Source organism: Nansenia antarctica, assembly GCF_963989245.1.
Source record: "Nansenia antarctica genome assembly, chromosome: 2".
NCBI lineage: Eukaryota > Metazoa > Chordata > Actinopteri > Argentiniformes > Microstomatidae > Nansenia > Nansenia antarctica.
In genome coordinates this window covers 33799086-33825238 of record NC_137675.1, presented here as the reverse complement: position 1 = coordinate 33825238, position 26153 = coordinate 33799086, and the positions used below count along the sequence as shown (strand labels likewise).

The 26153-nt window shown below is 44.3% G+C and overlaps 1 protein-coding gene across 1 annotated transcript in view; it reads right to left on the bottom strand.

Moving 5' to 3' along the window:
- tmc6b (transmembrane channel-like 6b) overlaps nt 1-26153 on the bottom strand; it is a 94534-nt gene that overhangs the window by 24376 nt on the left and 44005 nt on the right. The gene's annotated exons all lie outside the window — the stretch shown is intronic.

Sequence of the window (26153 nt, the reverse complement as noted above, 5' to 3'; positions counted from 1 at the left end):
TGTCCAAACACTGTCAACACTGTCCAAACACAGTCATCACTGTCAACACTGTCCAAACACTGTCCAAACACTGTCAACACTGTCAACACTGTCCAAACACTGTCCAAACGCTGTCAACACTGTCCAAACGCTGTCAACACTGTCCAAACACTGTCAACACTGTCAACAATGTCCAAACACTGTCAACACTGTCAACAATGTCCAAACACTGTCCAAACACTGTCCAAACACTGTCCAAACACTGTCAACACTGTCCAAACACTGTCCAAACACTGTCAACACTGTCCAAACACTGTCCAAACACTGTCAACACTGTCCAAACACTGTCCAAACACTGTCCAAACACTGTCAACACTGTCAACAATGTCCAAACACTGTCAACACTGTCAACACTGTCCAAACACTGTCAACACTGTCAACAATGTCCAAACACAGTCAACAATGTCCAAACGCTGTCCAAACACTGTCAACACTGTCAACACTGTCAACACTGTCCAAACGCTGTCAACACTGTCAACACTGTCCAAACACTGTCCAAACACTGTCCAAACACTGTCAACACTGTCCAAACGCTGTCAACACTGTCAACACTGTCCAAACACTGTCCAAACACTGTCCAAACACTGTCAACACTGTCAACAATGTCCAAACACTGTCAACACTGTCAACAATGTCCAAACACTGTCCAAACACTGTCCAAACACTGTCCAAACACTGTCAACACTGTCAACACTGTCCAAACACTGTCAACACTGTCAACAATGTCCAAACACTGTCAACAATGTCCACACTGTCCAAACACTGTCAACAATGTCCACACTGTCCAAACACTGTCAACACTGTCCAAACACTGTCAACACTGTCCAAACACTGTCAACACTGTCCAAACACTGTCCAAACACTGTCAACACTGTCCAAACACTGTCCAAACGCTGTCAACACTGTCCAAACACTGTCAACACTGTCAACAATGTCAACAATGTCCAAACACTGTCAACACTGTCAACACTGTCCAAACACTGTCAACACTGTCAACAATGTCAACAATGTCAACACTGTCAACAATGTCAACAATGTCCAAACACTGTCAACACTGTCAACACTGTCCAAACACTGTCAACACTGTCCAAACACTGTCAACACTGTCAACAATGTCAACAATGTCAACACTGTCAACAATGTCAACAATGTCCAAACACTGTCAACACTGTCAACACTGTCCAAACACTGTCAACACTGTCCAAACACTGTCAACACACTGTCAACACTGTCCAAACACAGTCATCACTGTCTTAACACTGTCAACACTGTCCAAACACTGTCCAAACACTGTCAACACTGTCCAAACACTGTCAACACTGTCAACACTGTCAACAATGTCCAAACACTGTCAACACTGTCCAAACACTGTCAACACTGTCAACAATGTCCAAACGCTGTCAACACTGTCAACACTGTCAACAATGTCCAAACACTGTCAACACTGTCAACACTGTCAACACTGTCCAAACACTGTCCAAACACTGTCCAAACACTGTCAACACACTGTCAACACTGTCCAAACACTGTCAACACTGTCCAAACACTGTCCAAACACTGTCAACACACTGTCAACACTGTCCAAACACAGTCATCACTGTCTTAACACTGTCAACACTGTCCAAACACTGTCAACACTGTCCAAACACTGTCAACAATGTCCAAACACTGTCAACACTGTCCAAACACTGTCAACACTGTCAACACTGTCAACACTGTCAACACTGTCAACAATGTCCAAACACTGTCAACACTGTCAACACTGTCAACACTGTCAACAATGTCCAAACACTGTCAACACTGTCAACACTGTCCAAACACTGTCCAAACACTGTCCAAACACTGTCAACACTGTCCAAACACTGTCAACACTGTCAACACTGTCCAAACACTGTCAACAATGTCCAAACACTGTCAACACTGTCAACAATGTCCAAACGCTGTCCAAACACTGTCCAAACACTGTCAACACTGTCCAAACACTGTCAACACTGTCAACACTGTCCAAACACTGTCCAAACACTGTCAACACTGTCCAAACACTGTCAACACTGTCCAAACACTGTCAACACTGTCCAAACACTGTCAACACTGTCCAAACACTGTCAACACTGTCCAAACACTGTCAACACTGTCAACACTGTCAACACTGTCAACACTGTCCAAACACTGTCAACACTGTCCAAACACTGTCAACAATGTCCAAACACTGTCCAAACACTGTCAACACTGTCAACACTGTCAACACTGTCAACACTGTCCAAACACTGTCAACACTGTCCACAATGTCCAAACACTGTCAACAATGTCAACACTGTCCAAACACTGTCCACACTGTCCAAACACTGTCAACACTGTCCAAACACTGTCAACACTGTCCAAACACTGTCAACACTGTCAACAATGTCCAAACACTGTCAACACTGTCAACAATGTCCAAACACTGTCCAAACACTGTCCAAACACTGTCAACACTGTCCAAACACTGTCCAAACACTGTCAACACTGTCCAAACACTGTCCAAACACTGTCAACAATGTCCAAACACTGTCAACACTGTCAACAATGTCCAAACACTGTCCAAACACTGTCAACACTGTCCAAACACTGTCCAAACACTGTCAACACTGTCAACACTGTCAACAATGTCAACAATGTCAACACTGTCAACACTGTCAACACTGTCAACACTGTCCACACTGTCCAAACACTGTCCAAACACTGTCCAAACACTGTCCAAACACTGTCAACACTGTCAACACTGTCAACACTGTCCAAACGCTGTCAACACTGTCCAAACACTGTCAACACTGTCAACACTGTCCACACTGTCAACACTGTCCAAACACTGTCAACACTGTCAACAATGTCCAAACGCTGTCAACACTGTCCAAACACTGTCCAAACGCTGTCAACACTGTCCAAACACTGTCAACACTGTCCAAACGCTGTCAACACTGTCAACACTGTCAACACTGTCAACGCTGTCCAAACACTGTCAACACTGTCCAAACACTGTCAACACTGTCAACAATGTCCAAACACTGTCAACACTGTCCAAACACTGTCTACACTGTCAACACTGTCAACAATGTCCAAACACTGTCAACACTGTCAACACTGTCAACACTGTCAACACTGTCCAAACACTGTCAACACTGTCCAAACACTGTACAAACACTGTCCAAACACTGTCAACACTGTCAACACTGTCCAAACACTGTCCAAACACTGTCAACACTGTCAACACTGTCCAAACACTGTCAACAATGTCCAAACACTGTCCAAACACTGTCAACACTGTCCAAACACTGTCAACAATGTCCAAACACTGTCCAAACACTGTCCAAACACTGTCCAAACACTGTCAACACTGTCCAAACACTGTCCAAACACTGTCAACACTGTCCAAACACTGTCAACACTGTCCAAACACTGTCAACACTGTCCAAACACTGTCCAAACACTGTCAACACTGTCAACAATGTCCAAACGCTGTCAACACTGTCCAAACACTGTCAACAATGTCAACACTGTCCAAACACTGTCCACACTGTCCAAACACTGTCAACACTGTCCAAACACTGTCAACACTGTCCAAACACTGTCAACACTGTCCAAACACTGTCAACACACTGTCAACACTGTCCAAACACTGTCAACACTGTCCAAACACTGTCCAAACACTGTCAACACTGTCCAAACACTGTCCAAACACTGTCAACACTATCCAAACACTGTCAACACTGTCCAAACACTGTCCAAACACTGTCAACACTGTCCAAACACTGTCAACACTGTCAACACTGTCCAAACACTGTCAACACTGTCAACACTGTCAACACTGTCAACACTGTCCAAACACTGTCAACAATGTCAACACTGTCCAAACACTGTCAACACTGTCAACACTGTCCAAACACTGTCAACAATGTCAACACTGTCCAAACACTGTCCACACTGTCCAAACACTGTCAACACTGTCAACAATGTCCAAACACTGTCAACACTGTCCAAACACTGTCAACAATGTCAACACTGTCCAAACACTGTCCAAACACTGTCCAAACACTGTCAACACTGTCAACACTGTCCAAACACTGTCAACACTGTCAACAATGTCCAAACACTGTCAACACTGTCAACAATGTCCAAACACTGTCCAAACACTGTCCAAACACTGTCCAAACACTGTCAACACTGTCCAAACACTGTCCAAACACTGTCAACACTGTCCAAACACTGTCCAAACACTGTCAACAATGTCCAAACACTGTCAACACTGTCAACAATGTCCAAACACTGTCCAAACACTGTCAACACTGTCCAAACACTGTCCAAACACTGTCCAAACACTGTCAACACTGTCAACAATGTCCAAACACTGTCAACACTGTCCAAACACTGTCCAAACGCTGTCAACACTGTCCAAACACTGTCAACACTGTCAACAATGTCCAAACACTGTCAACACTGTCCAAACACTGTCAACACTGTCCAAACACTGTCAACACTGTCAACAATGTCCAAACGCTGTCAACACTGTCCAAACGCTGTCAACACTGTCAACACTGTCCAAACACTGTCAACACTGTCAACAATGTCAACACTGTCCAAACACTGTCCAAACACTGTCAACACTGTCCAAACACTGTCAACACTCACTGTCCAAACACTGTCAACACTGTCCAAACACTGTCCAAACACTGTCAACACTGTCAACAATGTCCAAACGCTGTCAACACTGTCCAAACACTGTCAACACTGTCAACAATGTCCAAACACTGTCAACACTGTCCAAACACTGTCAACAATGTCAACACTGTCCAAACACTGTCCAAACACTGTCCAAACACTGTCAACACTGTCCAAACACTGTCCAAACACTGTCAACACTGTCCAAACACTGTCCAAACACTGTCAACAATGTCCAAACACTGTCAACACTGTCAACAATGTCCAAACACTGTCCAAACACTGTCAACACTGTCCAAACACTGTCCAAACACTGTCCAAACACTGTCAACACTGTCAACAATGTCCAAACACTGTCAACACTGTCCAAACACTGTCCAAACGCTGTCAACACTGTCCAAACACTGTCAACACTGTCAACAATGTCCAAACACTGTCAACACTGTCCAAACACTGTCAACACTGTCCAAACACTGTCAACACTGTCAACAATGTCCAAACGCTGTCAACACTGTCAACACTGTCAACACTGTCCAAACGCTGTCAACACTGTCAACACTGTCCAAACACTGTCAACACTGTCAACAATGTCAACACTGTCCAAACACTGTCAACACTGTCCAAACACTGTCAACACTCACTGTCCAAACACTGTCAACACTGTCCAAACACTGTCAACACTGTCAACAATGTCCAAACGCTGTCAACACTGTCCAAACACTGTCAACACTGTCAACAATGTCCAAACACTGTCAACACTGTCCAAACACTGTCAACAATGTCAACACTGTCCAAACACTGTCCAAACACTGTCAACACTGTCCAAACACTGTCAACACTGTCCAAACACTGTCAACACTGTCAACAATGTCCAAACACTGTCAACACTGTCAACAATGTCCAAACACTGTCCAAACACTGTCCAAACACTGTCCAAACACTGTCAACACTGTCCAAACACTGTCCAAACACTGTCAACACTGTCCAAACACTGTCCAAACACTGTCAACAATGTCCAAACACTGTCAACACTGTCAACAATGTCCAAACACTGTCCAAACACTGTCAACACTGTCCAAACACTGTCCAAACACTGTCAACACTGTCAACACTGTCAACAATGTCAACAATGTCAACAATGTCAACGCTGTCCAAACGCTGTCAACACTGTCAACACTGTCCAAACGCTGTCCAAACACTGTCAACACTGTCCAAACACTGTCCAAACACTGTCAACACTGTCCAAACACTGTCAACACTGTCAACAATGTCCAAACACTGTCAACACTGTCCAAACACTGTCCAAACGCTGTCAACACTGTCCAAACACTGTCAACACTGTCAACAATGTCCAAACACTGTCAACACTGTCCAAACACTGTCCAAACGCTGTCAACACTGTCCAAACACTGTCAACACTGTCAACACTGTCCAAACACTGTCAACACTGTCAACACTGTCAACACTGTCCAAACACTGTCAACACTGTCCAAACACTGTCCAAACACTGTCAACACTGTCCAAACACTGTCCAAACACTGTCAACACTGTCCAAAAACTGTCCAAACACTGTCAACACTGTCCAAACACTGTCCAAACACTGTCAACACTGTCCAAACACTGTCCAAACACTGTCCAAACACTGTCCAAACGCTGTCAACACTGTCCAAACACTGTCAACACTGTCCAAACACTGTCCAAACACTGTCAACACTGTCCAAACACTGTCCAAACACTGTCAACACTGTCCAAACACTGTCCAAACACTGTCCAAACACTGTCCAAACGCTGTCAACACTGTCCAAACACTGTCAACACTGTCCAAACACTGTCAACACTGTCAACACTGTCCAAACACTGTCAACAATGTCCAAACACTGTCCAAACACTGTCAACACTGTCAACAATGTCCAAACACTGTCCAAACACTGTCAACACTGTCCAAACACTGTCAACACTGTCCAAACACTGTCCAAACACTGTCAACACTGTCAACACTGTCAACACTGTCCAAACACTGTCAACACTGTCCAAACACTGTCAACACTGTCCAAACACTGTCAACACTGTCCAAACACTGTCCAAACACTGTCAACAATGTCCAAACACTGTCAACACTGTCCAAACACTGTCAACAATGTCCAAACACTGTCAACACTGTCCAAACACTGTCAACACTGTCCAAACACTGTCAACACTGTCAACACTGTCAACAATGTCCAAACGCTGTCAACACTGTCCAAACACTGTCCACACTGTCTAAATACTGTCAACACTGTCAACACTATCCAAACACTGTCAACAATGTCCAAACACTGTCAACACTGTCAACACTATCCAAACACTGTCAACACTGTCCAAACACTGTCCAAACACTGTCAACACTGTCAACACTGTCCAAACACTGTCAACACTGTCAACAATGTCCAAACGCTGTCAACACTGTCCAAACACTGTCAACAATGTCCAAACACTGTCAACACTGTCCAAACACTGTCAACAATGTCAACACTGTCCAAACACTGTCCACACTGTCCAAACACTGTCCACACTGTCCAAACACTGTCAACACTGTCCAAACACAGTCATCACTGTCTTAACACTGTCAACACTGTCCAAACACTGTCAACACTGTCCAAACACTGTCCAAACACTGTCAACACTGTCCAAACACTGTCCAAACACTGTCAACACTGTCCAAACACTGTCAACACACTGTCAACACTGTCCAAACACAGTCATCACTGTCTTAACACTGTCAACACTGTCCAAACACTGTCAACACTGTCCAAACACTGTCTAAACACTGTCCAAACACTGTCAACACTGTCCAAACACTGTCCAAACACTGTCAAAACACTGTCAACACTGTCCAAACACTGTCAACAATGTCCAAACACTGTCAACACTGTCAACAATGTCCAAACGCTGTCAACACTGTCCAAACACTGTCAACACTGTCAACAATGTCAACAATGTCAACAATGTCAACACTGTCCAAACACTGTCAACTCTGTCCAAACACTGTCAACACTGTCCAAACACTGTCAACACTGTCAACACTGTCCAAACACTGTCAACACTGTCCAAACACTGTCAACAATGTCCAAACACTGTCAACACTGTCCAAACACTGTCAACAATGTCCAAACACTGTCAACACTGTCCAAACACTGTCAACACTGTCCAAACACTGTCAACACTGTCCAAACACTGTCCAAACGCTGTCAACACTGTCCAAACACTGTCAACACTGTCCAAACACTGTCAACACTGTCAACACTGTCCAAACACTGTCAACACTGTCCAAACACTGTCAACAATGTCAACACTGTCCAAACACTGTCCACACTGTCCAAACACTGTCAACACTGTCCAAACACTGTCCACACTGTCAACACTGTCCAAACACTGTCCAAACACTGTCAACACTGTCAACACTGTCCAAACACTGTCCAAACACTGTCAACACTGTCCAAACACTGTCAACACTGTCAACACTGTCCAAACACTGTCCACACTGTCCAAACACTGTCCAAACACTGTCAACACACTGTCAACACTGTCCAAACACTGTCCAAACACTGTCAACACTGTCCAAACACTGTCCAAACACTGTCAACACTGTCAACACTGTCAACACTGTCAACACTGTGAACACTGTCAACACTGTGAACACTGTCAACACTGTCCAAACACTGTCCAAACACTGTCAACACTGTCAACACTGTCAACACTGTCCAAACACTGTCCAAACACTGTCAACACTGTCAACAATGTCAACACTGTCAACACTGTCAACACTGTCCAAACACTGTCAACAATGTCCAAACTGTCCACTGTCCAAACACTGTCAACACTGTCCAAACACTGTCAACAATGTCAACACTGTCCAAACACTGTCAACACTGTCAACACTGTCCAAACACTGTCAACACTGTCCAAACACTGTCAACAATGTCCAAACACTGTCAACACTGTCCAAACACTGTCAACACTGTCAACAATGTCCAAACGCTGTCAACACTGTCCAAACACTGTCAACAATGTCCAAACACTGTCAACACTGTCCAAACACTGTCAACAATGTCAACACTGTCCAAACACTGTCCACACTGTCCAAACACTGTCCAAACACTGTCAACACTGTCCAAACACTGTCATCACTGTCTTAACACTGTCAACACTGTCCAAACACTGTCCAAACACTGTCAACACTGTCCAAACACTGTCAACACTGTCCAAACACTGTCCAAACACTGTCAACACTGTCAACACTGTCCAAACACTGTCCAAACACTGTCAACACACTGTCAACACTGTCCAAACACAGTCATCACTGTCTTAACACTGTCAACACTGTCCAAACACTGTCCAAACACTGTCAACACTGTCCAAACGCTGTCCAAACGCTGTCAACACTGTCAACACTGTCAACACTGTCCAAACGCTGTCAACACTGTCAACACTGTCCAAACACTGTCAACACTGTCAACAATGTCAACACTGTCCAAACACTGTCCAAACACTGTCAACACTGTCCAAACACTGTCAACACTCACTGTCCAAACACTGTCAACACTGTCCAAACACTGTCCAAACACTGTCAACACTGTCAACAATGTCCAAACGCTGTCAACACTGTCCAAACACTGTCAACACTGTCAACAATGTCCAAACACTGTCAACACTGTCCAAACACTGTCAACAATGTCAACACTGTCCAAACACTGTCCAAACACTGTCCAAACACTGTCAACACTGTCCAAACACTGTCCAAACACTGTCAACACTGTCCAAACACTGTCCAAACACTGTCAACAATGTCCAAACACTGTCAACACTGTCAACAATGTCCAAACACTGTCCAAACACTGTCAACACTGTCCAAACACTGTCCAAACACTGTCCAAACACTGTCAACACTGTCAACAATGTCCAAACACTGTCAACACTGTCCAAACACTGTCCAAACGCTGTCAACACTGTCCAAACACTGTCAACACTGTCAACAATGTCCAAACACTGTCAACACTGTCCAAACACTGTCAACACTGTCCAAACACTGTCAACACTGTCAACAATGTCCAAACGCTGTCAACACTGTCAACACTGTCAACACTGTCCAAACGCTGTCAACACTGTCCAAACACTGTCAACACTGTCAACAATGTCAACACTGTCCAAACACTGTCCAAACACTGTCAACACTGTCCAAACACTGTCAACACTCACTGTCCAAACACTGTCAACACTGTCCAAACACTGTCCAAACACTGTCAACACTGTCCAAACACTGTCAACACTGTCAACAATGTCCAAACGCTGTCAACACTGTCCAAACACTGTCAACACTGTCAACAATGTCCAAACACTGTCAACACTGTCCAAACACTGTCAACAATGTCAACACTGTCCAAACACTGTCCACACTGTCCAAACACTGTCAACACTGTCCAAACACTGTCAACACTGTCCAAACACTGTCAACACTGTCAACAATGTCCAAACACTGTCAACACTGTCAACAATGTCCAAACACTGTCCAAACACTGTCCAAACACTGTCAACACTGTCCAAACACTGTCCAAACACTGTCAACACTGTCCAAACACTGTCCAAACACTGTCAACAATGTCCAAACACTGTCAACACTGTCAACAATGTCCAAACACTGTCCAAACACTGTCAACACTGTCCAAACACTGTCCAAACACTGTCAACACTGTCAACACTGTCAACAATGTCAACAATGTCAACAATGTCAACGCTGTCCAAACGCTGTCAACACTGTCCAAACGCTGTCCAAACACTGTCAACACTGTCCAAACACTGTCCAAACACTGTCAACACTGTCCAAACACTGTCAACACTGTCAACAATGTCCAAACACTGTCAACACTGTCCAAACACTGTCCAAACGCTGTCAACACTGTCCAAACACTGTCAACACTGTCAACAATGTCCAAACACTGTCAACACTGTCCAAACACTGTCCAAACGCTGTCAACACTGTCCAAACACTGTCAACACTGTCAACACTGTCCAAACACTGTCAACACTGTCAACACTGTCAACACTGTCCAAACACTGTCAACACTGTCCAAACACTGTCCAAACACTGTCAACACTGTCCAAACACTGTCCAAACACTGTCAACACTGTCCAAACACTGTCAACACTGTCCAAACACTGTCCAAACACTGTCAACACTGTCCAAACACTGTCCAAACACTGTCCAAACACTGTCCAAACGCTGTCAACACTGTCCAAACACTGTCAACACTGTCAACACTGTCCAAACACTGTCCAAACACTGTCAACACTGTCCAAACACTGTCCAAACACTGTCAACACTGTCCAAACACTGTCCAAACACTGTCCAAACACTGTCCAAACGCTGTCAACACTGTCCAAACACTGTCAACACTGTCCAAACACTGTCAACACTGTCAACACTGTCCAAACACTGTCAACAATGTCCAAACACTGTCAACACTGTCAACAATGTCCAAACACTGTCCAAACACTGTCAACACTGTCCAAACACTGTCCAAACACTGTCAACACTGTCAACACTGTCAACACTGTCCAAACACTGTCAACACTGTCCAAACACTGTCAACACTGTCCAAACACTGTCAACACTGTCCAAACACTGTCCAAACACTGTCAACAATGTCCAAACACTGTCAACACTGTCCAAACACTGTCAACAATGTCCAAACACTGTCAACACTGTCCAAACACTGTCCAAACACTGTCAACACTGTCCAAACACTGTCAACACTGTCAACACTGTCAACAATGTCCAAACGCTGTCAACACTGTCAACACTGTCCAAACACTGTCCACACTGTCTAAATACTGTCAACACTGTCAACACTATCCAAACACTGTCAACAATGTCCAAACACTGTCAACACTGTCAACACTATCCAAACACTGTCAACACTGTCCAAACACTGTCCAAACACTGTCAACACTGTCAACACTGTCCAAACACTGTCAACACTGTCAACAATGTCCAAACGCTGTCAACACTGTCCAAACACTGTCAACAATGTCCAAACACTGTCAACACTGTCCAAACACTGTCAACAATGTCAACACTGTCCAAACACTGTCCACACTGTCCAAACACTGTCCACACTGTCCAAACACTGTCAACACTGTCCAAACACAGTCATCACTGTCTTAACACTGTCAACACTGTCCAAACACTGTCAACACTGTCCAAACACTGTCCAAACACTGTCAACACTGTCCAAACACTGTCCAAACACTGTCAACACTGTCCAAACACTGTCAACACTGTCCAAACACTGTCAACACACTGTCAACACTGTCCAAACACAGTCATCACTGTCTTAACACTGTCAACACTGTCCAAACACTGTCAACACTGTCCAAACACTGTCTAAACACTGTCCAAACACTGTCAACACTGTCCAAACACTGTCCAAACACTGTCAAAACACTGTCAACACTGTCCAAACACTGTCAACACTGTCCAAACACTGTCAACACTGTCAACAATGTCCAAACGCTGTCAACACTGTCCAAACACTGTCAACACTGTCAACAATGTCAACAATGTCAACAATGTCAACACTGTCCAAACACTGTCAACTCTGTCCAAACACTGTCAACACTGTCCAAACACTGTCAACACTGTCAACACTGTCAACACTGTCCAAACACTGTCAACACTGTCCAAACACTGTCAACACTGTCCAAACGCTGTCAACACTGTCCAAACACTGTCAACACTGTCCAAACACTGTCAACACTGTCAACACTGTCCAAACACTGTCAACAATGTCCAAACACTGTCCAAACACTGTCAACACTGTCAACAATGTCCAAACACTGTCCAAACACTGTCAACACTGTCCAAACACTGTCAACACTGTCCAAACACTGTCCAAACACTGTCAACACTGTCAACACTGTCAACACTGTCCAAACACTGTCAACACTGTCCAAACACTGTCAACACTGTCCAAACACTGTCAACACTGTCCAAACACTGTCCAAACACTGTCAACAATGTCCAAACACTGTCAACACTGTCCAAACACTGTCAACAATGTCCAAACACTGTCAACACTGTCCAAACACTGTCAACACTGTCCAAACACTGTCAACACTGTCAACACTGTCAACAATGTCCAAACGCTGTCAACACTGTCCAAACACTGTCCACACTGTCTAAATACTGTCAACACTGTCAACACTATCCAAACACTGTCAACAATGTCCAAACACTGTCAACACTGTCAACACTATCCAAACACTGTCAACACTGTCCAAACACTGTCCAAACACTGTCAACACTGTCAACACTGTCCAAACACTGTCAACACTGTCAACAATGTCCAAACGCTGTCAACACTGTCCAAACACTGTCAACAATGTCCAAACACTGTCAACACTGTCCAAACACTGTCAACAATGTCAACACTGTCCAAACACTGTCCACACTGTCCAAACACTGTCCACACTGTCCAAACACTGTCAACACTGTCCAAACACAGTCATCACTGTCTTAACACTGTCAACACTGTCCAAACACTGTCAACACTGTCCAAACACTGTCCAAACACTGTCAACACTGTCCAAACACTGTCCAAACACTGTCAACACTGTCCAAACACTGTCAACACACTGTCAACACTGTCCAAACACAGTCATCACTGTCTTAACACTGTCAACACTGTCCAAACACTGTCAACACTGTCCAAACACTGTCTAAACACTGTCCAAACACTGTCAACACTGTCCAAACACTGTCCAAACACTGTCAAAACACTGTCAACACTGTCCAAACACTGTCAACAATGTCCAAACACTGTCAACACTGTCAACAATGTCCAAACGCTGTCAACACTGTCCAAACACTGTCAACACTGTCAACAATGTCAACAATGTCAACAATGTCAACACTGTCCAAACACTGTCAACTCTGTCCAAACACTGTCAACACTGTCCAAACACTGTCAACACTGTCAACACTGTCCAAACACTGTCAACACTGTCCAAACACTGTCAACAATGTCCAAACACTGTCAACACTGTCCAAACACTGTCAACAATGTCCAAACACTGTCAACACTGTCCAAACACTGTCAACACTGTCCAAACACTGTCAACACTGTCCAAACACTGTCCAAACGCTGTCAACACTGTCCAAACACTGTCAACACTGTCCAAACACTGTCAACACTGTCAACACTGTCCAAACACTGTCAACACTGTCCAAACACTGTCAACAATGTCAACACTGTCCAAACACTGTCCACACTGTCCAAACACTGTCAACACTGTCCAAACACTGTCCACACTGTCAACACTGTCCAAACACTGTCCAAACACTGTCAACACTGTCAACACTGTCCAAACACTGTCCAAACACTGTCAACACTGTCCAAACACTGTCAACACTGTCAACACTGTCCAAACACTGTCCACACTGTCCAAACACTGTCCAAACACTGTCAACACACTGTCAACACTGTCCAAACACTGTCCAAACACTGTCAACACTGTCCAAACACTGTCCAAACACTGTCAACACTGTCAACACTGTCAACACTGTCAACACTGTGAACACTGTCAACACTGTGAACACTGTCAACACTGTCCAAACACTGTCCAAACACTGTCAACACTGTCAACACTGTCAACACTGTCCAAACACTGTCCAAACACTGTCAACACTGTCAACAATGTCAACACTGTCAACACTGTCAACACTGTCCAAACACTGTCAACAATGTCCAAACTGTCCACTGTCCAAACACTGTCAACACTGTCCAAACACTGTCAACAATGTCAACACTGTCCAAACACTGTCAACACTGTCCAAACACTGTCAACACTGTCCAAACACTGTCAACAATGTCCAAACACTGTCAACACTGTCCAAACACTGTCAACAATGTCCAAACACTGTCAACACTGTCCAAACACTGTCAACACTGTCAACAATGTCCAAACGCTGTCAACACTGTCCAAACACTGTCAACAATGTCCAAACACTGTCAACACTGTCCAAACACTGTCAACAATGTCAACACTGTCCAAACACTGTCCACACTGTCCAAACACTGTCCAAACACTGTCAACACTGTCCAAACACTGTCATCACTGTCTTAACACTGTCAACACTGTCCAAACACTGTCCAAACACTGTCAACACTGTCCAAACACTGTCAACACTGTCCAAACACTGTCCAAACACTGTCAACACTGTCAACACTGTCCAAACACTGTCCAAACACTGTCAACACACTGTCAACACTGTCCAAACACAGTCATCACTGTCTTAACACTGTCAACACTGTCCAAACACTGTCCAAACACTGTCAACACTGTCCAAACGCTGTCCAAACGCTGTCAACACTGTCAACACTGTCAACACTGTCCAAACGCTGTCAACACTGTCAACACTGTCCAAACACTGTCCAAACACTGTCAACACTGTCCAAACACTGTCCAAACACTGTCAACACTGTCAACACTGTCAACACTGTCAACACTGTGAACACTGTCAACACTGTGAACACTGTCAACACTGTCCAAACACTGTCCAAACACTGTCAACACTGTCAACACTGTCAACACTGTCCAAACACTGTCCAAACACTGTCAACACTGTCAACAATGTCAACACTGTCAACACTGTCAACACTGTCCAAACACTGTCAACAATGTCCAAACTGTCCACTGTCCAAACACTGTCAACACTGTCCAAACACTGTCAACAATGTCAACACTGTCCAAACACTGTCAACACTGTCCAAACACTGTCAACACTGTCCAAACACTGTCAACAATGTCCAAACACTGTCAACACTGTCCAAACACTGTCAACACTGTCAACAATGTCCAAACGCTGTCAACACTGTCCAAACACTGTCAACAATGTCCAAACACTGTCAACACTGTCCAAACACTGTCAACAATGTCAACACTGTCCAAACACTGTCCACACTGTCCAAACACTGTCCAAACACTGTCAACACTGTCCAAACACTGTCATCACTGTCTTAACACTGTCAACACTGTCCAAACACTGTCCAAACACTGTCAACACTGTCCAAACACTGTCAACACTGTCCAAACACTGTCCAAACACTGTCAACACTGTCAACACTGTCCAAACACTGTCCAAACACTGTCAACACACTGTCAACACTGTCCAAACACAGTCATCACTGTCTTAACACTGTCAACACTGTCCAAACACTGTCCAAACACTGTCAACACTGTCCAAACGCTGTCCAAACGCTGTCAACACTGTCAACACTGTCAACACTGTCCAAACGCTGTCAACACTGTCAACACTGTCCAAACACTGTCAACACTGTCAACAATGTCAACACTGTCCAAACACTGTCCAAACACTGTCAACACTGTCCAAACACTGTCAACACTCACTGTCCAAACACTGTCAACACTGTCCAAACACTGTCCAAACACTGTCAACACTGTCAACAATGTCCAAACGCTGTCAACACTGTCCAAACACTGTCAACACTGTCAACAATGTCCAAACACTGTCAACACTGTCCAAACACTGTCAACAATGTCAACACTGTCCAAACACTGTCCAAACACTGTCCAAACACTGTCAACACTGTCCAAACACTGTCCAAACACTGTCAACACTGTCCAAACACTGTCCAAACACTGTCAACAATGTCCAAACACTGTCAACACTGTCAACAATGTCCAAACACTGTCCAAACACTGTCAACACTGTCCAAACACTGTCCAAACACTGTCCAAACACTGTCAACACTGTCAACAATGTCCAAACACTGTCAACACTGTCCAAACACTGTCCAAACGCTGTCAACACTGTCCAAACACTGTCAACACTGTCAACAATGTCCAAACACTGTCAACACTGTCCAAACACTGTCAACAATGTCCAAACACTGTCAACACTGTCCAAACACTGTCAACACTGTCAACAATGTCCAAACGCTGTCAACACTGTCCAAACACTGTCAACAATGTCCAAACACTGTCAACACTGTCCAAACACTGTCAACAATGTCAACACTGTCCAAACACTGTCCACACTGTCCAAACACTGTCCAAACACTGTCAACACTGTCCAAACACTGTCATCACTGTCTTAACACTGTCAACACTGTCCAAACACTGTCCAAACACTGTCAACACTGTCCAAACACTGTCAACACTGTCCAAACACTGTCCAAACACTGTCAACACTGTCAACACTGTCCAAACACTGTCCAAACACTGTCAACACACTGTCAACACTGTCCAAACACAGTCATCACTGTCTTAACACTGTCAACACTGTCCAAACACTGTCCAAACACTGTCAACACTGTCCAAACGCTGTCCAAACGCTGTCAACACTGTCAACACTGTCAACACTGTCCAAACGCTGTCAACACTGTCAACACTGTCCAAACACTGTCAACACTGTCAACAATGTCAACACTGTCCAAACACTGTCCAAACACTGTCAACACTGTCCAAACACTGTCAACACTCACTGTCCAAACACTGTCAACACTGTCCAAACACTGTCCAAACACTGTCAACACTGTCAACAATGTCCAAACGCTGTCAACACTGTCCAAACACTGTCAACACTGTCAACAATGTCCAAACACTGTCAACACTGTCCAAACACTGTCAACAATGTCAACACTGTCCAAACACTGTCCAAACACTGTCCAAACACTGTCAACACTGTCCAAACACTGTCCAAACACTGTCAACACTGTCCAAACACTGTCCAAACACTGTCAACAATGTCCAAACACTGTCAACACTGTCAACAATGTCCAAACACTGTCCAAACACTGTCAACACTGTCCAAACACTGTCCAAACACTGTCCAAACACTGTCAACACTGTCAACAATGTCCAAACACTGTCAACACTGTCCAAACACTGTCCAAACGCTGTCAACACTGTCCAAACACTGTCAACACTGTCAACAATGTCCAAACACTGTCAACACTGTCCAAACACTGTCAACACTGTCCAAACACTGTCAACACTGTCAACAATGTCCAAACGCTGTCAACACTGTCAACACTGTCAACACTGTCCAAACGCTGTCAACACTGTCCAAACACTGTCAACACTGTCAACAATGTCAACACTGTCCAAACACTGTCCAAACACTGTCAACACTGTCCAAACACTGTCAACACTCACTGTCCAAACACTGTCAACACTGTCCAAACACTGTCCAAACACTGTCAACACTGTCCAAACACTGTCAACACTGTCAACAATGTCCAAACGCTGTCAACACTGTCCAAACACTGTCAACACTGTCAACAATGTCCAAACACTGTCAACACTGTCCAAACACTGTCAACAATGTCAACACTGTCCAAACACTGTCCACACTGTCCAAACACTGTCAACACTGTCCAAACACTGTCAACACTGTCCAAACACTGTCAACACTGTCAACAATGTCCAAACACTGTCAACACTGTCAACAATGTCCAAACACTGTCCAAACACTGTCCAAACACTGTCAACACTGTCCAAACACTGTCCAAACACTGTCAACACTGTCCAAACACTGTCCAAACACTGTCAACAATGTCCAAACACTGTCAACACTGTCAACAATGTCCAAACACTGTCCAAACACTGTCAACACTGTCCAAACACTGTCCAAACACTGTCAACACTGTCAACACTGTCAACAATGTCAACAATGTCAACAATGTCAACGCTGTCCAAACGCTGTCAACACTGTCAACACTGTCCAAACGCTGTCCAAACACTGTCAACACTGTCCAAACACTGTCCAAACACTGTCAACACTGTCCAAACACTGTCAACACTGTCAACAATGTCCAAACACTGTCAACACTGTCCAAACACTGTCCAAACGCTGTCAACACTGTCCAAACACTGTCAACACTGTCAACAATGTCCAAACACTGTCAACACTGTCCAAACACTGTCCAAACGCTGTCAACACTGTCCAAACACTGTCAACACTGTCAACACTGTCCAAACACTGTCAACACTGTCAACACTGTCAACACTGTCCAAACACTGTCAACACTGTCCAAACACTGTCCAAACACTGTCAACACTGTCCAAACACTGTCCAAACACTGTCAACACTGTCCAAACACTGTCAACACTGTCCAAACACTGTCCAAACACTGTCAACACTGTCCAAACACTGTCCAAACACTGTCCAAACACTGTCCAAACGCTGTCAACACTGTCCAAACACTGTCAACACTGTCAACACTGTCCAAACACTGTCCAAACACTGTCAACACTGTCCAAACACTGTCCAAACACTGTCAACACTGTCCAAACACTGTCCAAACACTGTCCAAACACTGTCCAAACGCTGTCAACACTGTCCAAACACTGTCAACACTGTCCAAACACTGTCAACACTGTCAACACTGTCCAAACACTGTCAACAATGTCCAAACACTGTCAACACTGTCAACAATGTCCAAACACTGTCCAAACACTGTCAACACTGTCCAAACACTGTCCAAACACTGTCAACACTGTCAACACTGTCAACACTGTCCAAACACTGTCAACACTGTCCAAACACTGTCAACACTGTCCAAACACTGTCAACACTGTCCAAACACTGTCCAAACACTGTCAACAATGTCCAAACACTGTCAACACTGTCCAAACACTGTCAACAATGTCCAAACACTGTCAACACTGTCCAAACACTGTCCAAACACTGTCAACACTGTCCAAACACTGTCAACACTGTCAACACTGTCAACAATGTCCAAACGCTGTCAACACTGTCAACACTGTCCAAACACTGTCCACACTGTCTAAATACTGTCAACACTGTCAACACTATCCAAACACTGTCAACAATGTCCAAACACTGTCAACACTGTCAACACTATCCAAACACTGTCAACACTGTCCAAACACTGTCCAAACACTGTCAACACTGTCAACACTGTCCAAACACTGTCAACACTGTCAACAATGTCCAAACGCTGTCAACACTGTCCAAACACTGTCAACAATGTCCAAACACTGTCAACACTGTCCAAACACTGTCAACAATGTCAACACTGTCCAAACACTGTCCACACTGTCCAAACACTGTCCACACTGTCCAAACACTGTCAACACTGTCCAAACACAGTCATCACTGTCTTAACACTGTCAACACTGTCCAAACACTGTCAACACTGTCCAAACACTGTCCAAACACTGTCAACACTGTCCAAACACTGTCCAAACACTGTCAACACTGTCCAAACACTGTCAACACTGTCCAAACACTGTCAACACACTGTCAACACTGTCCAAACACAGTCATCACTGTCTTAACACTGTCAACACTGTCCAAACACTGTCAACACTGTCCAAACACTGTCTAAACACTGTCCAAACACTGTCAACACTGTCCAAACACTGTCCAAACACTGTCAAAACACTGTCAACACTGTCCAAACACTGTCAACACTGTCCAAACACTGTCAACACTGTCAACAATGTCCAAACGCTGTCAACACTGTCCAAACACTGTCAACACTGTCAACAATGTCAACAATGTCAACAATGTCAACACTGTCCAAACACTGTCAACTCTGTCCAAACACTGTCAACACTGTCCAAACACTGTCAACACTGTCAACACTGTCAACACTGTCCAAACACTGTCAACACTGTCCAAACACTGTCAACAATGTCCAAACACTGTCAACACTGTCCAAACACTGTCAACAATGTCCAAACACTGTCAACACTGTCCAAACACTGTCAACACTGTCCAAACACTGTCAACACACTGTCAACACTGTCCAAACACTGTCAACACTGTCCAAACACTGTCCAAACACTGTCAACACTGTCCAAACACTGTCCAAACACTGTCAACACTATCCAAACACTGTCAACACTGTCCAAACACTGTCCAAACACTGTCAACACTGTCCAAACACTGTCAACACTGTCAACACTGTCCAAACACTGTCAACACTGTCAACACTGTCAACACTGTCAACACTGTCCAAACACTGTCAACAATGTCAACACTGTCCAAACACTGTCAACACTGTCAACACTGTCCAAACACTGTCAACAATGTCAACACTGTCCAAACACTGTCCACACTGTCCAAACACTGTCAACACTGTCAACAATGTCCAAACACTGTCAACACTGTCCAAACACTGTCAACAATGTCAACACTGTCCAAACACTGTCCAAACACTGTCCAAACACTGTCAACACTGTCAACACTGTCCAAACACTGTCAACACTGTCAACAATGTCCAAACACTGTCAACACTGTCAACAATGTCCAAACACTGTCCAAACACTGTCCAAACACTGTCCAAACACTGTCAACACTGTCCAAACACTGTCCAAACACTGTCAACACTGTCCAAACACTGTCCAAACACTGTCAACAATGTCCAAACACTGTCAACACTGTCAACAATGTCCAAACACTGTCCAAACACTGTCAACACTGTCCAAACACTGTCCAAACACTGTCCAAACACTGTCAACACTGTCAACAATGTCCAAACACTGTCAACACTGTCCAAACACTGTCCAAACGCTGTCAACACTGTCCAAACACTGTCAACACTGTCAACAATGTCCAAACACTGTCAACACTGTCCAAACACTGTCAACACTGTCCAAACACTGTCAACACTGTCAACAATGTCCAAACGCTGTCAACACTGTCCAAACGCTGTCAACACTGTCAACACTGTCCAAACACTGTCAACACTGTCAACAATGTCAACACTGTCCAAACACTGTCCAAACACTGTCAACACTGTCCAAACACTGTCAACACTCACTGTCCAAACACTGTCAACACTGTCCAAACACTGTCCAAACACTGTCAACACTGTCAACAATGTCCAAACGCTGTCAACACTGTCCAAACACTGTCAACACTGTCAACAATGTCCAAACACTGTCAACACTGTCCAAACACTGTCAACAATGTCAACACTGTCCAAACACTGTCCAAACACTGTCCAAACACTGTCAACACTGTCCAAACACTGTCCAAACACTGTCAACACTGTCCAAACACTGTCCAAACACTGTCAACAATGTCCAAACACTGTCAACACTGTCAACAATGTCCAAACACTGTCCAAACACTGTCAACACTGTCCAAACACTGTCCAAACACTGTCCAAACACTGTCAACACTGTCAACAATGTCCAAACACTGTCAACACTGTCCAAACACTGTCCAAACGCTGTCAACACTGTCCAAACACTGTCAACACTGTCAACAATGTCCAAACACTGTCAACACTGTCCAAACACTGTCAACACTGTCCAAACACTGTCAACACTGTCAACAATGTCCAAACGCTGTCAACACTGTCAACACTGTCAACACTGTCCAAACGCTGTCAACACTGTCAACACTGTCCAAACACTGTCAACACTGTCAACAATGTCAACACTGTCCAAACACTGTCAACACTGTCCAAACACTGTCAACACTCACTGTCCAAACACTGTCAACACTGTCCAAACACTGTCAACACTGTCAACAATGTCCAAACGCTGTCAACACTGTCCAAACACTGTCAACACTGTCAACAATGTCCAAACACTGTCAACACTGTCCAAACACTGTCAACAATGTCAACACTGTCCAAACACTGTCCAAACACTGTCAACACTGTCCAAACACTGTCAACACTGTCCAAACACTGTCAACACTGTCAACAATGTCCAAACACTGTCAACACTGTCAACAATGTCCAAACACTGTCCAAACACTGTCCAAACACTGTCCAAACACTGTCAACACTGTCCAAACACTGTCCAAACACTGTCAACACTGTCCAAACACTGTCCAAACACTGTCAACAATGTCCAAACACTGTCAACACTGTCAACAATGTCCAAACACTGTCCAAACACTGTCAACACTGTCCAAACACTGTCCAAACACTGTCAACACTGTCAACACTGTCAACAATGTCAACAATGTCAACGCTGTCCAAACGCTGTCAACACTGTCAACACTGTCCAAACGCTGTCCAAACACTGTCAACACTGTCCAAACACTGTCCAAACACTGTCAACACTGTCCAAACACTGTCAACACTGTCAACAATGTCCAAACACTGTCAACACTGTCCAAACACTGTCCAAACGCTGTCAACACTGTCCAAACACTGTCAACACTGTCAACAATGTCCAAACACTGTCAACACTGTCCAAACACTGTCCAAACGCTGTCAACACTGTCCAAACACTGTCAACACTGTCAACACTGTCCAAACACTGTCAACACTGTCAACACTGTCAACACTGTCCAAACACTGTCAACACTGTCCAAACACTGTCCAAACACTGTCAACACTGTCCAAACACTGTCCAAACACTGTCAACACTGTCCAAAAACTGTCCAAACACTGTCAACACTGTCCAAACACTGTCCAAACACTGTCAACACTGTCCAAACACTGTCCAAACACTGTCCAAACACTGTCCAAACGCTGTCAACACTGTCCAAACACTGTCAACACTGTCCAAACACTGTCCAAACACTGTCAACACTGTCCAAACACTGTCCAAACACTGTCAACACTGTCCAAACACTGTCCAAACACTGTCCAAACACTGTCCAAACGCTGTCAACACTGTCCAAACACTGTCAACACTGTCCAAACACTGTCAACACTGTCAACACTGTCCAAACACTGTCAACAATGTCCAAACACTGTCCAAACACTGTCAACACTGTCAACAATGTCCAAACACTGTCCAAACACTGTCAACACTGTCCAAACACTGTCAACACTGTCCAAACACTGTCCAAACACTGTCAACACTGTCAACACTGTCAACACTGTCCAAACACTGTCAACACTGTCCAAACACTGTCAACACTGTCCAAACACTGTCAACACTGTCCAAACACTGTCCAAACACTGTCAACAATGTCCAAACACTGTCAACACTGTCCAAACACTGTCAACAATGTCCAAACACTGTCAACACTGTCCAAACACTGTCAACACTGTCCAAACACTGTCAACACTGTCAACACTGTCAACAATGTCCAAACGCTGTCAACACTGTCCAAACACTGTCCACACTGTCTAAATACTGTCAACACTGTCAACACTATCCAAACACTGTCAACAATGTCCAAACACTGTCAACACTGTCAACACTATCCAAACACTGTCAACACTGTCCAAACACTGTCCAAACACTGTCAACACTGTCAACACTGTCCAAACACTGTCAACACTGTCAACAATGTCCAAACGCTGTCAACACTGTCCAAACACTGTCAACAATGTCCAAACACTGTCAACACTGTCCAAACACTGTCAACAATGTCAACACTGTCCAAACACTGTCCACACTGTCCAAACACTGTCCACACTGTCCAAACACTGTCAACACTGTCCAAACACAGTCATCACTGTCTTAACACTGTCAACACTGTCCAAACACTGTCAACACTGTCCAAACACTGTCCAAACACTGTCAACACTGTCCAAACACTGTCCAAACACTGTCAACACTGTCCAAACACTGTCAACACACTGTCAACACTGTCCAAACACAGTCATCACTGTCTTAACACTGTCAACACTGTCCAAACACTGTCAACACTGTCCAAACACTGTCTAAACACTGTCCAAACACTGTCAACACTGTCCAAACACTGTCCAAACACTGTCAAAACACTGTCAACACTGTCCAAACACTGTCAACAATGTCCAAACACTGTCAACACTGTCAACAATGTCCAAACGCTGTCAACACTGTCCAAACACTGTCAACACTGTCAACAATGTCAACAATGTCAACAATGTCAACACTGTCCAAACACTGTCAACTCTGTCCAAACACTGTCAACACTGTCCAAACACTGTCAACACTGTCAACACTGTCCAAACACTGTCAACACTGTCCAAACACTGTCAACAATGTCCAAACACTGTCAACACTGTCCAAACACTGTCAACAATGTCCAAACACTGTCAACACTGTCCAAACACTGTCAACACTGTCCAAACACTGTCAACACTGTCCAAACACTGTCCAAACGCTGTCAACACTGTCCAAACACTGTCAACACTGTCCAAACACTGTCAACACTGTCAACACTGTCCAAACACTGTCAACACTGTCCAAACACTGTCAACAATGTCAACACTGTCCAAACACTGTCCACACTGTCCAAACACTGTCAACACTGTCCAAACACTGTCCACACTGTCAACACTGTCCAAACACTGTCCAAACACTGTCAACACTGTCAACACTGTCCAAACACTGTCCAAACACTGTCAACACTGTCCAAACACTGTCAACACTGTCAACACTGTCCAAACACTGTCCACACTGTCCAAACACTGTCCAAACACTGTCAACACACTGTCAACACTGTCCAAACACTGTCCAAACACTGTCAACACTGTCCAAACACTGTCCAAACACTGTCAACACTGTCAACACTGTCAACACTGTCAACACTGTGAACACTGTCAACACTGTGAACACTGTCAACACTGTCCAAACACTGTCCAAACACTGTCAACACTGTCAACACTGTCAACACTGTCCAAACACTGTCCAAACACTGTCAACACTGTCAACAATGTCAACACTGTCAACACTGTCAACACTGTCCAAACACTGTCAACAATGTCCAAACTGTCCACTGTCCAAACACTGTCAACACTGTCCAAACACTGTCAACAATGTCAACACTGTCCAAACACTGTCAACACTGTCCAAACACTGTCAACACTGTCCAAACACTGTCAACAATGTCCAAACACTGTCAACACTGTCCAAACACTGTCAACACTGTCAACAATGTCCAAACGCTGTCAACACTGTCCAAACACTGTCAACAATGTCCAAACACTGTCAACACTGTCCAAACACTGTCAACAATGTCAACACTGTCCAAACACTGTCCACACTGTCCAAACACTGTCCAAACACTGTCAACACTGTCCAAACACTGTCATCACTGTCTTAACACTGTCAACACTGTCCAAACACTGTCCAAACACTGTCAACACTGTCCAAACACTGTCAACACTGTCCAAACACTGTCCAAACACTGTCAACACTGTCAACACTGTCCAAACACTGTCCAAACACTGTCAACACACTGTCAACACTGTCCAAACACAGTCATCACTGTCTTAACACTGTCAACACTGTCCAAACACTGTCCAAACACTGTCAACACTGTCCAAACGCTGTCCAAACGCTGTCAACACTGTCAACACTGTCAACACTGTCCAAACGCTGTCAACACTGTCAACACTGTCCAAACACTGTCAACACTGTCAACAATGTCAACACTGTCCAAACACTGTCCAAACACTGTCAACACTGTCCAAACACTGTCA